Below are 14,677 nucleotides of genomic sequence, written 5' to 3' on the forward strand. Positions count from 1 at the left end.
AAAAAAACAAAAAACACAACAAACCAACAAAACAAAACAAGAGCAAAATTACATTTCTGCACCAAGGTTTAAACGCAGTCCTGGGGACAAAAGAGAAATGTTAGACAAGCAAAGAAACGTGTGGGGGAAATAAAAAGAAAGTATTTAAAAACACATACCTTGGACAAGGGCAAAATATCCCGGCTAAAATGCTAGTCAAGTGCCTCTTTCCTTGAAAGCCAAAACCACGGTTCTATTGCAATATTTTTCCTGTTCTAGAGAGTTTCCTTTGGTTTTTACCGTTTATTGTAGCTAGTCTTGGACCCTGTAGCCTGTGCAATGCCACAGTAAACAAATTGTTCTGATGTGCTTATTATTATTGCTCAAGTTCTGCTTGGATAGAGAATTAAAGCTCATTATTACAGTGTGTGTTGAGAATTGCTCAATCTATGCGAACACGGGGGTTTGGGGCATCCTCGGGAAAAAAAAAAAAACAACAACACTACCAAACCACAACTTCGTATCGTGGTGTAAATCAAATATGTATAATGCTTATAAATTTGTAACACGTTGCCATGCCCCCGCTCCTGCCCCTGCCCGACGCGGCGGCACCCGCACCGAGCCCGGCTCCCCTCCGTGCCCACGGGGCTTCGCTCCGCGCTACGCCGCGGAGCCACCTCCCTCCTCCGCGGCCCAGGTGGAGGCTGCGGACCCGACGGTATCGGGAGGAAAAAAAATAACGGGGACACACACGGAGGTGGGGGAGCTTCCTCCCTCCCCCCCCCCCCGCCCCATGTTCCCCGGCACAGCTCCCGCCTGAGCCACTCCGTCCCCGGCGGGGCGAGGGTCTCCGGGAACTGCCCGCCCGGCGGGGGGTCCCGCTGCGCCCCGGACACCCCAGCCCCGGGGGTCCGAGGGACGAGACGGGGCCTGTCCCGGCGGCCCCGCCGCGGAGCTTCCCGAGGCAGCGGCCGGCGGGGAGAGGCAGCCCGGCCCTGCCCCGCCGCCCCCGGGGTGCCGCCGGCCTCCGAGCGCAGCGCTTGGCAGCTTCCCCCCCTCCATCCTTTATTAGCATCATTATTTTATTTTATTTTATATATTTCCTTTTTTTAGCCTCTGCGGCGATCTCACGGCCAAACACGGACTCTGCTCCCGGCTCCCCACCTTCCTGCCTCGCTTCCCTCTCTCCCTCTTTTTTTTTTTTTTTTTTTTTGAGGAGATAAAAAGGCAAACAGAGAGCGCTCTGGCGCTGGCGAGGGGACTGTTTGCCTGCCTCCGCCGAGGCCTGGCCAAGCAGACTTGGCTTCACGCCTGAGCAGTTTCTGGAGAGCGGCGCGCTGGAGAGCAGGGGAGGCAGCACCTGGCCCTGCTTTAGGAGCCATCTCCTTTTATTGACAGCCAGATAAGCAGGCGGGAGCCGTGGTGTTTCCAACGCTTCCCTGGAGGACCCTGCCGGGTTGCAGGGAGCTGCAAGCCCCTTAATGGCAGCGGCTCCAAACGCGCCGCGAAACCCCTTCCTGGCAGCGCCGCCGGGCCCCCGCCGCCGGGGCCGCCCCCCCGGGGCTGTCGCTACCCGCCAAGGCGCGGGACTGAGGCGGCCACGCCGAGCTGGGGGCACCGGGATCCGAGCCGGGACCCCCGTGGCCCACAGGAGCAGAGCAGCGGCCGGGGCCGGGGGAGCAGCCCTGCGGCACCCCGCAAAGCCATCCCTCTCCACCCGCCGTTAGAGCCCCCACCTAATGTATCTGCCTCATCCCAGGCAGGCGGCAGCTTCATGAAACATTTAAGTGCAGTTCAATAAAACTATCGGGGGGAGGAGGGGGGGCTCTTTGCTGATAAATTATTTACCATGACAAGTATGTGCAAATAACGTCCTCTCTCCCTCCCTCTCTAATGGGAGAGGGGGCGGAATGGGAGAGCGGGGAGACCGGGGGGGGGAACCACCGGGCCCGGCTCACCCGCAGGGGCTGTCACGGCGCAGGAGGACTGCTGGGGCGGCCCACGCGTGTCCCGGGCTCTCCTCGGCCTGCCCCCTCCGCCTCGCAGGGGCCAGCACCCCGCTCCCTCAGGACAGCTGCGGGCGGGCTGGAACGGCCATGGCCTTTCCGAGGAGACGCAGGGCTGGGCCGGGTTTTGGGGGTTTCTTTTTACGAGTGTCCCCCCTCGGAGGGCGTTTCACAGGGGAAGGAGCCAAACCTCAGCCTAAACCTCAGCCTGGGAGGCCAGGTACAGCCGCGGCTGCGAGCAGCGCTGCGGCTGGGCCGAGCCGTCGGGCCGCAGCCCCCGTTTAGCCGGCAGCCAGCGGGAGGAGGGGAGAGCCTCGCCGCTGCCCGGGGGAGCCCCGGTCCCGGAGCACGCCCCGGGTGGGGCCGGGCCGGGCCATGCCGTGCCATGCCATGCCAGGCCAGGCCGGGCCGGGCCGGGCCGGGCGGTGTCCGGGCTCGCGCCGTCCGCGCTCGTGTCGCCTAAAATGTCTCATTAGCTAACTACTGTCCGCCGTGACGTCACCGGGGCGGCCCAGCCAATGGGGGAGGCGCTGGCGTGGATATTAAGGGAAAGTTAGTGCAAAGGCAGCACCCCTCTTTTGCTGTCATTGACATTTAAACTGTGTGGCAGGTTCTTGCGTGGAAATTGGCGACCGGAGCCGCCAGGTACCTCCTCCCGGCGGCGGGACTGCCGCGCCCGGGCCCCCAGCGCCCGCTGACAGGTAACGTCCCCGCACGCCCCCCTCGCCCCCGGCCGCTCGCCCCGACTTGGGGCCGCTCCCTGCCGCCGGCCCGATGGGGGGAGGGCACCCCGACCCCGGGCAGCCGGGCGCCCCCAGCCCGCGTGGGGAAGGCGAGGGGAGCGGGCTGGAGCCCCGCACAACAGGTGGGGGTGGGAGGGAGGGAGCGGCCCCGGCCGCTGCCCACCCGTCGGAGGGGGCGCGCCGGGACGGAGGGGGCGGCTGGCGGTGCGAGCCGCTTCCCAAATTTCCCCCTCACCCCCTCCCCGCGCGGGCGGTGCAGCCCCCTGCCCTTCCCCCCGCCCCGTGACCGTCGGGGGCCCCTGCTCCCTCGCGGTTACCCGTCTCGGGTGGCGGGGGCAGCTGCAGTTACCGCGCCCGTCGGGGGACCCCGCTCCGCACCCCCCGGGCCCTGGCGCGGCCGGCTCGGGCTCTGGGCCGGCTGGAGGGGGCGGGAGCGGGGCGCGGAGGGTCGGGCGCGGCGGGCCCGCACGCCCCCGCGGAGGGGCGCGGGAAGGCGGGAGGGTGGCGGGGCTGCGGGGAGGGGAGGCGGGCTGTCGTCTGGGGCTGCTAACGCCGAGGGCTCGCAGGTCGCCACGGAGGCTTGATCGCCCTGCTCGGGCTGTGGATGGTCCTGTGGCCAAGAGGCGACCCTCCTCTCACCCCCCAAATTCAGGCTTTTTCCTTCCCAGCCCTAGGTGCCTCTGCTAAATCAGAGCGTCAGCAGGGGAGAGAGAGACCCTAGAAAAGTCGTTCTTGCGCGGAAATAACGCGAAACAAAATAACAGCGTAAAACCTAAAACATCGCTTACCTGTCCTCGAGCATCTCCAAATAGTCCTTATGGTGCGTTAGCGGGAACGCTCCCCGTGTATAATATACCGGTAAATGGACATTCTCCTTCAGTAATAAATCAAACACCATCTATCGCAGATCCTCCTCCCTAATTAGAGATGTTTATTGGAGATGGTGTTTATCCAGCTGTCATGCCGAGAAAAAGCTGTGACATAATTACCTCTGACCAGATAGTCTTTTATATGCATATCTCGCTGACATATAAAGCACTCGGCTTGCATTAAAAATGACAAGATCAAATGTTGATTTTAGCTGATATAATAATATTTCTGGTCATTACATTAATCGAAATTCAACTTTCCGGCTCTCCAAATTATAAATCTTGCGATTTAAATTTTATTTTTTTATTATTTTTTTTTTTTTTTAGAAATTAAATGACCGGCTCCACCAAAAGAATGGGCGGGGGGAAACGTCCCCTGCAAACTTGCCGCGGTAAATCAAATACGCCAGCTAAAAGAAAAAGAGCCCTCCACCCCTCCGCCTGAAAGCACGGTGGACGTGAATCCGAGGAGTTTCATTTCCTCGTGGTTTGCCAAATTTAGGTTTTGCTGCTCATTCAGGAGGCCAGGAGAGCCCGGGGTGGGGGAGAGGCGAGAGCCGGACCCCCCCATTAGCCCCGTTATTTTTAAACCCCGCACCTCGGCCGGGCAAGCGCGATGCGATGCGGCTTCACTCGGTTTCGTGGCGTTGGCAGCGCCTGCGGAACCATCTGCGTGGGGCTGCGAGCGAGCCCTGATAAGCTCCGAATTACTCTGTAATTGAAAATACATTTTTGGGAAAGGCTGGTTTTACAAATATCAAGGGTGTAGGCTTTTGATCCTTTCTGCTGCCTGTGTTCTCCAGTTGCTAATAAAACTCGCATTGAGCTCCTTAGTGGCTTGATTAACAGGCAGATTAACTGTTACTGGGGTTTTGAACAGCTTGTTCCAATCAATAGCATTTAAAAAGCCCGTCAGGATGCGCTAAGCTTCCACCACCCCCCTCTTCTTTTCTGAAGGCTTTTCGAGCGGGTCCGGTTGCATGACACTTTTCACATATATCTAATCAAAGGCTTTCGCGTACAGCAAGATGTATATTCGTCTTCCAGTTTCAGAGCGACTTCGGCAGGGTCCAGAAAGCCCTTTTTCTTTTTTTAATCCCCCCGCACAAAGCTGTGCCTTATGCAAAAGGCCAACATAAAAGAGGTTAAATCGATTTCAAACTTTTTGCAGATTGTTTATAAACTAGAAAAGCTCCACTTAACTCAGTGTCCTGTGCATTATAGTTTTCAAACACTGTCTCTACATATACAAATAGGCATTAAGTGTCCTGAAGGCAAAAGCATTGTAGTCTAAGACGTCAGGATTTGTGTATCTCTTCAGTTTTAGACCGAAGTGGACAAGAGGACTTTAAGCATTTTTCTGGGTATTAAAAAAGGTAGTTTGCAGCCCAGATATTAATACAACGAGACGATACCGGAGTATCTAACTCAGCACTTTCTGCTTTCAACACCTAACAAAATACGAAAGGGAAGCAAACGCTGCTGCTTTACACAAATCAATGCCCAGGCACGAGATCACGTTAAAAAAAAAAAAGTGAAAATTATTTTAATTAGGAAAAATAAATCAAAATAAATAATCCTTGCCATATCTGATAGTTACTTACCTTTTTTTAAAAAACCTTTTTTTTATTATGCCCATTTTTTTTTCTTTTTGTTTGGAATAGTTAAAATAAGGGGGGGGGGGAGGGGGGGAAATAAAAACAGATGCAGAAAAATGCTAGTTATAGTAATCCTGTGCGGATTTTAAAGTAGGAATCTTCAAAGAGTGTCTAAGTCCATGCCGAAAGCAACGGCCTGGGCGGCGAGGTCCCACGGCCGCGGGGTCCCACGGCGCACCCTGCGCCGGAGCGGGTGCCGCCGGCGCAGCCCTCACCCGTGGGAAGGGGGGGCGGTCTGCGCTTGCAGGAGGGCAGGGCTTTTGGCAAAGGGGAACGCCAAGCACCTCAGAGCAGTGCTTCTCCTCTCGCCTGATTAAAAAGGCGCGAGGAGCATCTGTAAGAGTCGAAAAAGCACTTTCCTAAAAAACAGGAGAATAAAAAAAAAAAGAGAGAGAGAAGGAAAAGGAAAAACAGGCCGGGCGGGCGGGGAAGGCGGCAGCCTTCTTGGAAGGGCGAGCGGCGGCTGGAAAGCTGCTAGGTGAAAAGAAAAAAAAAGGGAAAAAGAAAAAGCAAAGCACGCATTTCCTCAGGAGGTATCCAGGCACGGCGGTGCCGGCAAGTCCTGCTTCCCCCGGCCGGGCACCGCTGCCGGGGGACGCCGGGGTTGTGGGCGAGGGGGGCGTCGGGGAGGGCGCGGCGGCCGGGGCCGGGCGGGCCGCCCGCTCCTCGGGGGCCGGGCGGGGAGTAACCGGGCCGGGGGCGGCCGTGGGGCCGTGCTCACGCAGCTCCTCCGCGCCCGCCGCCGCGGGCGGAGGTAAAATGGCGGCACGGAGCCGGGCCGGACCCCGCGGGGCTCCGCGCCGGGCCGGACACGGCCCCGGTCCCGCGGGACGCGGCGCTGCACGGTACGACGGGGCGGGCGGCCCCGCTGCAGCGCAGCACCGCGCCGCTGCGCGCACACGCGCGCGCACCCACTCCGCCCGCGCGGACACGCGCGGCGGCCCGCCCCGCTGCTCTTTCTTCCTCTCAACTTTCGCTCGGGGCTCCCGCTCCGCCGGCGCCCCCCGCCCCCCCCCGCGTGACGTCACCGGCTTCACCCCTGCCCTCCCTCCCCTCTCCTCCCCTCCCTCCCCTCCCCTCCCCTCTCCGGTATTATTTTTTTCGGCTGGGGGGGGGGGGGGCGTTGAAAGTTTTTTTGGGGGGAGGGAACACAAAGCCCGCTGCGCCCGAGGGGAAAATAGCAACAAGATTACGGCTGCTTTATTCTGGCGAGGAGGCGTAAGAAGGTGCTAATCCAAGGGATGGCTAATTGAGAGCTTGTAGAAATGATATTTGCCTGCGATTTTGGACAAAGTGGTTTCTCTCTTTTCCCCCTTTAACGCCCCATGGACGAGATTAAAAATAATTCATTCATTTCATAGAGAGGGAGTGCGACGAGAAAAGGCCAGAAAAAAAAAAAAGGCAAGAGGAAAAAAACCCCACCACCACCAAACCCCAAACAAACAAAAACCAACAAAGCAAAGCCCACGGACACGACTGACTTCACTCCAGGAAAAAAAAAAAAAATATAGATCCCAGCTTTTAAAATCCCTTCGGAGCCTCCGAGATTTGTGCGAGCTGACAAACTGCAGCCCCTTTCTCTCGCCTGCAGGATGCGTGCGGCGGGGCGCCCGGCCTCGGCCACCGGCAACTAGGAGGGCAGGCGGCAGGCTGCTCCGGGACGGCGGCGGGACCCGGCCCGCGGGCGGGCCAGCGGCACAGCGGTGCGTACTTTCTTTCGGTTCTTTTTGTCGTTCGGAAAGGTCTCCTCTCTCCGGCGCCCCTGAAATGATGTTTGGCCACGGGAAGGTTAACTTAGTGGCAGCTGATAGTTGAGAAAGTTTTGGGGGAGGAGGAGATGAGGCGGGCGCGGGGAGCAGGGCGCTGCCGGGGGGCCGGGGGTCCTGCCCGAGCCCCTGGTTTTGACAGAGTCCCCCTTGGGGTGCCCCGCAGCCGGGCTCCCCCGCTCCTGCCCTGCCTTACCTTCAGGGGAGATCCCATCGCGCCCAAATGTCCATCGCGATGTTCGGCTCCGTTTCTATAAATATGCATGAGTCGGAGGGGGAGAAAAAACCCAAACCCCAAACCCACCAAACCCGCAGGCTGGCTTAGGCCCGGGCGAGGCGGCAGGAGCCGAGAGTGGCCCGGAGGGGAGGCCCCCGACCCCTCACCGCTGCAGGTGAGGCCGGCCCGGAGCCGCAGCCCCGCTCGGGCCGGCTCCCCGGGCCGGAGCGCCGGCGGCTCTCCCTTCCCCGCAGCCTCCGAGGAAGGACTTTGCTCGGCCCGGTCCCGGCTTCAGGGGAGGGCCCGGGAGAGGCTGCCCGCCTCAGCCCCTGCCTCCCGGGGCCTCCCCGCCGGGCGCGGAGCGGGGGCGGCCATCGCTGCGCCCCGGCACCGGGGGAAGGGAAGCAAGCGGCGGAGGGGAAGGCAGCAGTCTCTTAAGAGCCCATTTTGTGCTATTAGGGAGCTGTGGCAGCTTCTCGGCGGGACCGGGGATGACAGTGCATGACGGCCGGGCAGCCCATTATCCCGCTCCCATTGAGGCGCCCTTTCACTCACATGCAAACTCCTTGGCAGAGTCGTTTGTCTCCTCATTGTACTTTATTTAAGAATGCAATGGTTGTCAGGGCTCTTATTCAATTTCAAGATACTTTATTGATGAGCTTTGACTTTTAGCACTTTTCACATGTCAAGAGAAGTCAAGTGTATACGGCTACGACTTCATTTTATGCTTTGCGCGTTCATACTCTCCACTTTCCGCGGTGGCTCTTGGAATTTCTTTTTCCTGTCCCTTCTTCCCTTTCTTTCCCCCAAGCCATCCACACACACCCCCTCTGCGCAGACCCCCCCCTCCCCTCCCCCCGGACCACTCGCCATAACCGATTGGGACACCCTGAGCTCGGACTGGTGCTCCCAGTGTAACCTTAAATGCATGCGCTGAGGGGTTGCTTTAGAGTTTACTGAGGTGTGTCTTAATAGTCCGGCATTCAACAAATGTACTTGTGGTGTGTGGTCAGAGCAGCAAAGTCATTTACTTACTTTCCCCCTCGAGTTTCTGGCAGCCAGTGAAGGGGCTCCCTTTGCAAAAGGCGGGGGGTGGGGGGGAAGCCCCTTCGGCGGCTGGGCACAAAGCGGTGCCCAGCGCCTGGGCGCTGCCCGCCCCCGCTGCAGCCTGCGGGCCCCCCCTCCCCTCCCCAGGTCCTCCGTCGTGCCTTAAAAAAAAAAAACAGAACAAAACAAAACCAAACCAAAAAAACCCAGCCCAGCAGCCCTTAGTCAACAAATGGCACGTGGGAGAAGTTTGTGAGTGTTTGGTAAAGGACTCTTCAGGGCCTTTCACAAGAGCCCTCAATACACAAAGTAAATGGTGTATTTGCTCTGCTCTTCGCCGGCCGGGCAGAGCCTCCCGCTCCCCGGAGCTGGCAGCGCGGAAGGGGGGGCTGCCGGCCTCGGGGACCTGCGGGCGATTCACCGCTGACAAAGCCCCTGTCTCCCAAATATTTATGTCTTTACCATTTGAATGTTATTTTCCCCTTATCTCCATTGTCGGACGGGAGCGAACTGTTTAAATGCAAATTGACCTTCGCCACGCCACCCACCCCCCACACCCCACACCCACCACCGCCTCCCCCGGCCCCCTTTCCCCAGCCCGACCTGCAGAGGCGCCGGTGCCGGGGCCCGGCTCGGAGCGGGGGCGCGGGGCCGGCGGAGCCCCGGGCCGGGCGGGCGCGGGGCGCCGGGCCCAGCACATTCATATTCAAAGGGCTGGGCCAATTGAGCCGTGCCGGGCGGCGGGCGGCCAATCGGCGGCGGGGAGGCGCTGGCGTCGCTTTGCATAAAGCAATATTTTGTGTGGGAGCGAGGGGAGCATTTGCATGTTGCGGAGTGATTAGTGGGTTTGAAAAGCCAGCCCCGGCTCGGCCGCATTTCCCGCTCTGGTTAAGGCGCAGGGAGGAAGTGTTTTGCTGGAAGATGATGACAGAGGTCAGGCTTTGCTAATGGGCCAGTGAAGAGCAGTGGAGGCGAGGCAGAGACCAAGGCACACATACATTAATACACTTGAACCATCACCAATCAGCATAGGTGTGCTCTGTCTCTCTCTCCCCACTTCACTCGCACACTCTTTTATCTCTCGCTCTCCAGTCACTGACAGCCCATTTTATTGTCAATCTCTGTCTCCTTCCCAGGAATTCAAGATCACACAACCAGCAGCTTCAGTGGAGAAAAACTATTTTGCTGGCAACTCTTTTTAAAGCACCATCATTTCAAATCAGTGCGCTCTTAAACTATTGACAGGAGCTTTGACAACAAGACAGGATGCCTCATAAAGGTGAGTCTGCTCATTTCTTCTCCCAACTTCTCCCTCCTTGCATTTTAATATTTAGGCAGGGCTCTCGGTCTCTCCTCCTCTCTTTCTCTCTCTCTCTCTCGCTCATATTCCCATTTGCATTCCGGAGAGCTTCCCAGGGAACTTTCCAGCCCAGGAGCTCACAAACTTTCTGCCTTTCACATAAGCCCGTGTCCTCTGGAAAAGCTAAAGCATCTGACTCGGAAACCAGTGCCAACACGAGCAGCAGTAATTCCCACGCAGCGTTTGCTGGGCAGGGAGACCACGGGCGCCGGTGCGTGTGTGTTGCCGATGCTGCCGGTAGCCCAGCTCGTAGGGGCGGCGGGGCCGGAGCCCGGGACGGGTCGGGGCTGTGGCTGTCGCCTCGGGTGGCCGCCTCCGGCACGGCCCCGACCCGTCCCGGGCTGCGGCCCCACGCCACACCGCGTGGGAGGGAGGGAAGCGGCGCCTCGTCGCCTCGGGGCCGGCCCCGTCCGCGGCTTGTGCTTTGTGTTCCCGCGGTCTCGATTAGGGAAGGATCACCCGTGATGGTGGGGGGAAAAGAGGGAGCGAGCGGCCGGGAGAGTTGCGTGAGGGGAAAAAAAAAAACCAACCCAACCAAGCCAATAAATGACATCCTAGGCCAAGTCAGCTCCCAGGCGCGGTACAGGCGGGGAGCTGAGCGGAGCTGAAGGGCTGTCAGCTTTAATCAGCCACCCGGGGATCTTCCCAACTTGTCCCTAGTGCCGGCAACTTTCCCAGCTCCGGCAGCGGGAGAAGCGCCGGGGGCGCGGAGCTGCCCGCACCCCGGGCCCTGCCGGGCGCCTCGCACCGCCCCGTCCCTCCTCGGCACCCGGGCGCGCCGTGGTCCCTGTGTGGGGAAATATTTTCGGTGCCTTTTTAAATCGATATGCTTAAAAAATATTTTTTTCTTTAAAAAAAAACCTATCTCGCTTATTTCTGCAAGAGCCACATACTCATCCCTTTGATTCCCCTGCCCTGCAATCTCCCAATATAGCAAGGCTTTTTTTAAAAAAAAAAAAAAAAAAAACAAAGAAGTTGCAAACTCTTCGCCGCGGAAAAAAAAAAAAAAAAAAGGATTTGCTCCTGGAAGTGCAACAATAAACTTGATTCCTTTTCCGCTCGCAAGTGCAATTGGAAAAAAAAAAATCTGGATTTGAATTTAACCTTGTAACGCTTTGCACGGAGGTGTTACATGGACGCACAGAGCAGGAATCATTTCTGGAAAGTTTAAAAACAAACTTTCTCGAAAGATTAAAGGTACCTGGCAAAGGCTGTTTTGGAAAACGACAACAACGTCCTGGAGAAGAAAAGTGACTGCATCTTCTCCATCTTAGGAACATAAAATAATAAAAGTGGCCCTTGACAATAAATGTTTACAGCTGCTGACCTTTACCAACGCCTAACGGCAAACCGATTCGTTTTTATCTTTTTCTCATTTGCCCCGAGAACGCTAAACTTTGTCATCTGAAGGTCTAATTACGGTGTCACGGGGAGAGGGGGGAAAAATGCTATCCGCCATCAGATTATATCAAGATTTCGAGATTAAAAACCGACTTGCAGATTAGGCCAGGCCTATTAGGACACGGCGAATTGCATTCCCTACCCGGCTGGGGAGGCGGCCGGGGTGCGGGTCCCTGCAGGGGATCAGCGAATTCGGGTTACGGCAGGAGAAGGGGATTTGGCGGCCGTGTTGCTGGGGGTGCGGGTCGGCCGTGCCCCGCCGGGGGCTGCCGGGCCGGCCGCGGGAGGCGCTGGGAGCTGCTGGGCAGAACCGCAGCTCCCTTGCCCCACACCTCCTCTTACCTTGCTGAAGCGCTTGGCTGCCCTCGCCCTCTAATGTAAAACGCTTTCGGCTGTGTTTGGGGTTTGGTTTAGTTTTGTTTCGTGGCTTTTTTTTTTTCTTCCCCCTCCTTCTCTCTTCCCCCCCTCCCCCCTTCCCCCCCCCCCATTTTAAATCCACTCATTGTCATTTCTGAGGTCCGTGCGGGCTGGAAGTTTAATGGTGGCTTTCTGATGGCTTCTTTAACCCCGTAGGCCCCACGTTTATGAGTTGTGCGTGAAATATGTGAGGAAACTGTGTCTGAAGGAGTGGGTTTCCCGTTCGGTGTGTGTCTATGCAGACGTGTTTGGTGTATTAAAGGGATGGCTTCACGTTCAGTCCAGCTGAAGGAGATATCGCCACGTCTCCATTGAAGTACAGTGTAGCTTGCTCTGCTGCTAATCAGGTAGCTCTCCAAAGAGCAGTAAATATTTACCAGTTAAAGTCTTCACGCTGCGAGAAAGTACTTGTTTGATGTTTATTTTTATGGATTTAAGATTGCTAAAAGCTACTTAATAAATTATACCATGGCTAGTCCTGAATGGGGAAACGTGCCTCTTTGAATTCTCCATCATATGCAGGAAGAGTAAAATTAATATTCATTATAGGCGCAAAAGAAAGAGAATGAGTATTTTTAGGCGAAAAAAAAGGAGAGAAAATGAAGGCTGCGACTATTTCATTATTTTACCTCCTTTTTTTTAGCAACCCCCTTGAATGGGCTCTTTATTGTAATTGTCCCTCCCCAATTGAGCACCCCACTGAGCTGTTGTATCTTTTTACAACCCCTAACAACTCGCACCAGTAACACAATTACCGCCAGATATTTATAACGAGAAATTACTTTTCCATTTTCACCCGCGACGATTTCAAATAAATACATGGGGACGCATAAATAAATAAATAAGTGGCCTGGCGTGAGGTGGGGGGAGAGAGGGAGGGAGGGAAGGTGGCGAGAGGGAGCAGGGGAAGGGGAGAGGGAGCAGGGGAAGGGGAGAGGGAGCGGGGGGGTGGTGGTGGTACTGGTGTAGAAAAAAGGCGCTGGGGACTGTCCAGGCGCTGGGTCAAGGCAGGCACTAATGAAGGGAGAAGGGGCTTGTTTCTCTGCTCTTTGTAAGTTGGAGGGTTGTTGGTCCGTTGAGTTGGGAAGCTGCGCGGCCGGTTAAGGAGCCTGGGTTTCTGCACTCGGGGTTTGGGTAGAGGAGCAGAATGGAGGCCATTGTTCGCTTTCTGTAGGCTTTGTTTAACAGTTCTCACCCCCTCCTGTTCTTACTTTTTAAAGCAGTGAGGCGAGGTAGACAGCGTGTGTCACAGTACAGTGAAAAAGGGGAAGATCTAAAGACCAAAAAAGAAGTTAATCACAAGACGGGGAGTTTGAGGGAGAGAAAGTTGCTAGTGCAGCGGGGAAAGGGGAGGGAAAAATAAATAACCGGAGGAAATACCCGGAGGTAAAAATGGAGCCCCGTTCCCAGCACGCAGGGCAGCCGGCGGAGGGTCCCCCAGGCCCCCCCTCCCCCGCCGCCGGTGCCCGCACAGCCCCCGCGCAGCGCCGCCCGCCCCGCGTTGCTCCGCGCCGCTCGGCTCCCCCCGGCCCGCACGGCCCCGCACACCTCACCTCACCTCCCCGGCGCCGCTCCGCACTTTTTAATGTACTTCTTCTGCTTTGTCCTAGAGGGAAGACTTTAACTAGTGACACGCAGATGTGCGAGTCCCTAAATTGTATGAGAGGACAGTCCACCCCGCTTTCAGGCAAGTTTAAAAACATGACTTCGGACTCTTTGTGATTGTTGTCGCTCCACTTAATACACTACCTCAGCAAGGGCACTAACGACGAGGCAATACGCCACCTGCATGCAATTAAAACGAGAAACCACTTGGCGGGTTGCTTTTCTTAATTTTTTTTTCCGCGTGTTAGGGATACGTATGTACATTTTTACCTTGAGGTATTAAAGCCCCCCAAATCCTTAAACTAATCGGGGGAAGTCGTCTAAGGATAACTAAGTAAACCCGGGAGATATTAGCCTCTGCAGCTTGACCGTGTGCGCTACGTCCCCTGATTAACGCCTATTTTGTCACTGATAGACTGCTATAGGCGACCCCCGTTGGATACTGCTCTATCAGCCCAACATGCAGAACAGTAAGTGACTCCGCGCCCCTTCGCGGCCGCGGAGAGCAGGCGGGGCAGCCGCGGGCGCGCAGGAGCGGGCAGGCAGCCCGGGGCCGGGGGCTTGCTTCGGGCCGGGGGGTGCGGGTGGGGTGGGAGGTGACTCCGCCGGGCGCGGTGGCCCCTGTGCGGCCGGGAGCATCGCCCGCCCCGTCGGGGCGCGGGTACCGCCGTAGGCGGCGTGGAGGGACCGGGAGCGCTGTCACGGCTCCCGGTCCACCGGGGCTTGCCCGCTTCGTGGCCCAGGCCCTGGCGTGTGTCCCCACCCGCTCCGCAGTGGGAGCTGGGCAGGGAAAATCCACCCCCGTGCTAGGTGCAGTTCCCCACCACCTCCTGGTTTTATTTGCTTCCCGATTCCGCTGCCTTTTGTGGATTATTAATATTTATTCTTGTCTTTTGTTGTTGTTGCTGATGTTGTTTAAGACCTCGCCGATGGGCCTGCGCGCCTTTCAGAGGGGAAAGGCACAATGCGGTAACGCGCGGACCCGCGGGTGGTGAGGAGTGGCCTCTCCCTGCGCGCCGGCGGAAGGGGCTGCGCGGAGATCGGGGTGGGGGGACACCGGGGGTCAGGTCCCAGCTAGCCCGGAGCAGGCCCCCATCTTCTCGGGGCGCGGATCTTCCGCGGGATGGGCTCCATGCCGGAGCGCCGCGGGGTTGCGCGACCTCGCAAAATCACGGCCGTCGCGATTTTACGAGGTCGCGCAACCCCGCGGCGCTCCTGCGCGGGGGCTGCGCTTCTTTTGTGTGTGTAGCGGCGGCAGGGAGCGCAGGCCGAGTTGCGCGGCCCCGGTAGACCGGTTAATAACTTGTCGCCCCGTGTGAAGAGCACCGGGAAAACCACAGGTTTTGGGGGTTTCTCAGAGAAGCTCGGGTGGAGCTGGTTTTTTTGTTGTTGTTTTTTGTTGTGGTTTGGTTTTGAGCTTGGTTTTTTGTTGTTGTTGTTTTGGTTGGGGGGGGGGGGCGCTGCGTGCCTGTCTGCGAGGTGTATTTTCATATTTTAAAAAAACGAGAAAAGAAATGAGAAGAAGGAAAAAATGAGCCTCGGCAGCCCGGGGAGGGCATTACCTGTGCCTCGCAGGGACGGCGGCGGCTGCCCTTGGCCGTGGCGTGCC

General features: G+C 57.5%; 1 long non-coding RNA gene across 2 annotated transcripts; it reads left to right on the forward strand.

The window, feature by feature from the left end:
* Positions 1-2,578: 2,578 nt before the first annotated feature.
* LOC135313515 (uncharacterized) lies at positions 2,579-13,183 on the forward strand. 2 transcript variants are annotated; one of them, XR_010373153.1, is made up of 4 exons: positions 2,579-2,686; positions 6,847-6,958; positions 9,422-9,564; positions 13,074-13,183. It is a non-coding gene; the product is annotated as an uncharacterized LOC135313515 (long non-coding RNA). The 2 variants fall into 2 exon arrangements; XR_010373152.1 differs by lacking the exon at positions 13,074-13,183 and adding an exon at positions 11,620-11,751.
* The last annotated feature ends 1,494 nt before the right edge of the window (positions 13,184-14,677 follow it).

The sequence above is a fragment of the Phalacrocorax carbo genome, chromosome 5 (assembly GCF_963921805.1).
Source record: "Phalacrocorax carbo chromosome 5, bPhaCar2.1, whole genome shotgun sequence".
Classification (NCBI taxonomy): domain Eukaryota; kingdom Metazoa; phylum Chordata; class Aves; order Suliformes; family Phalacrocoracidae; genus Phalacrocorax; species Phalacrocorax carbo.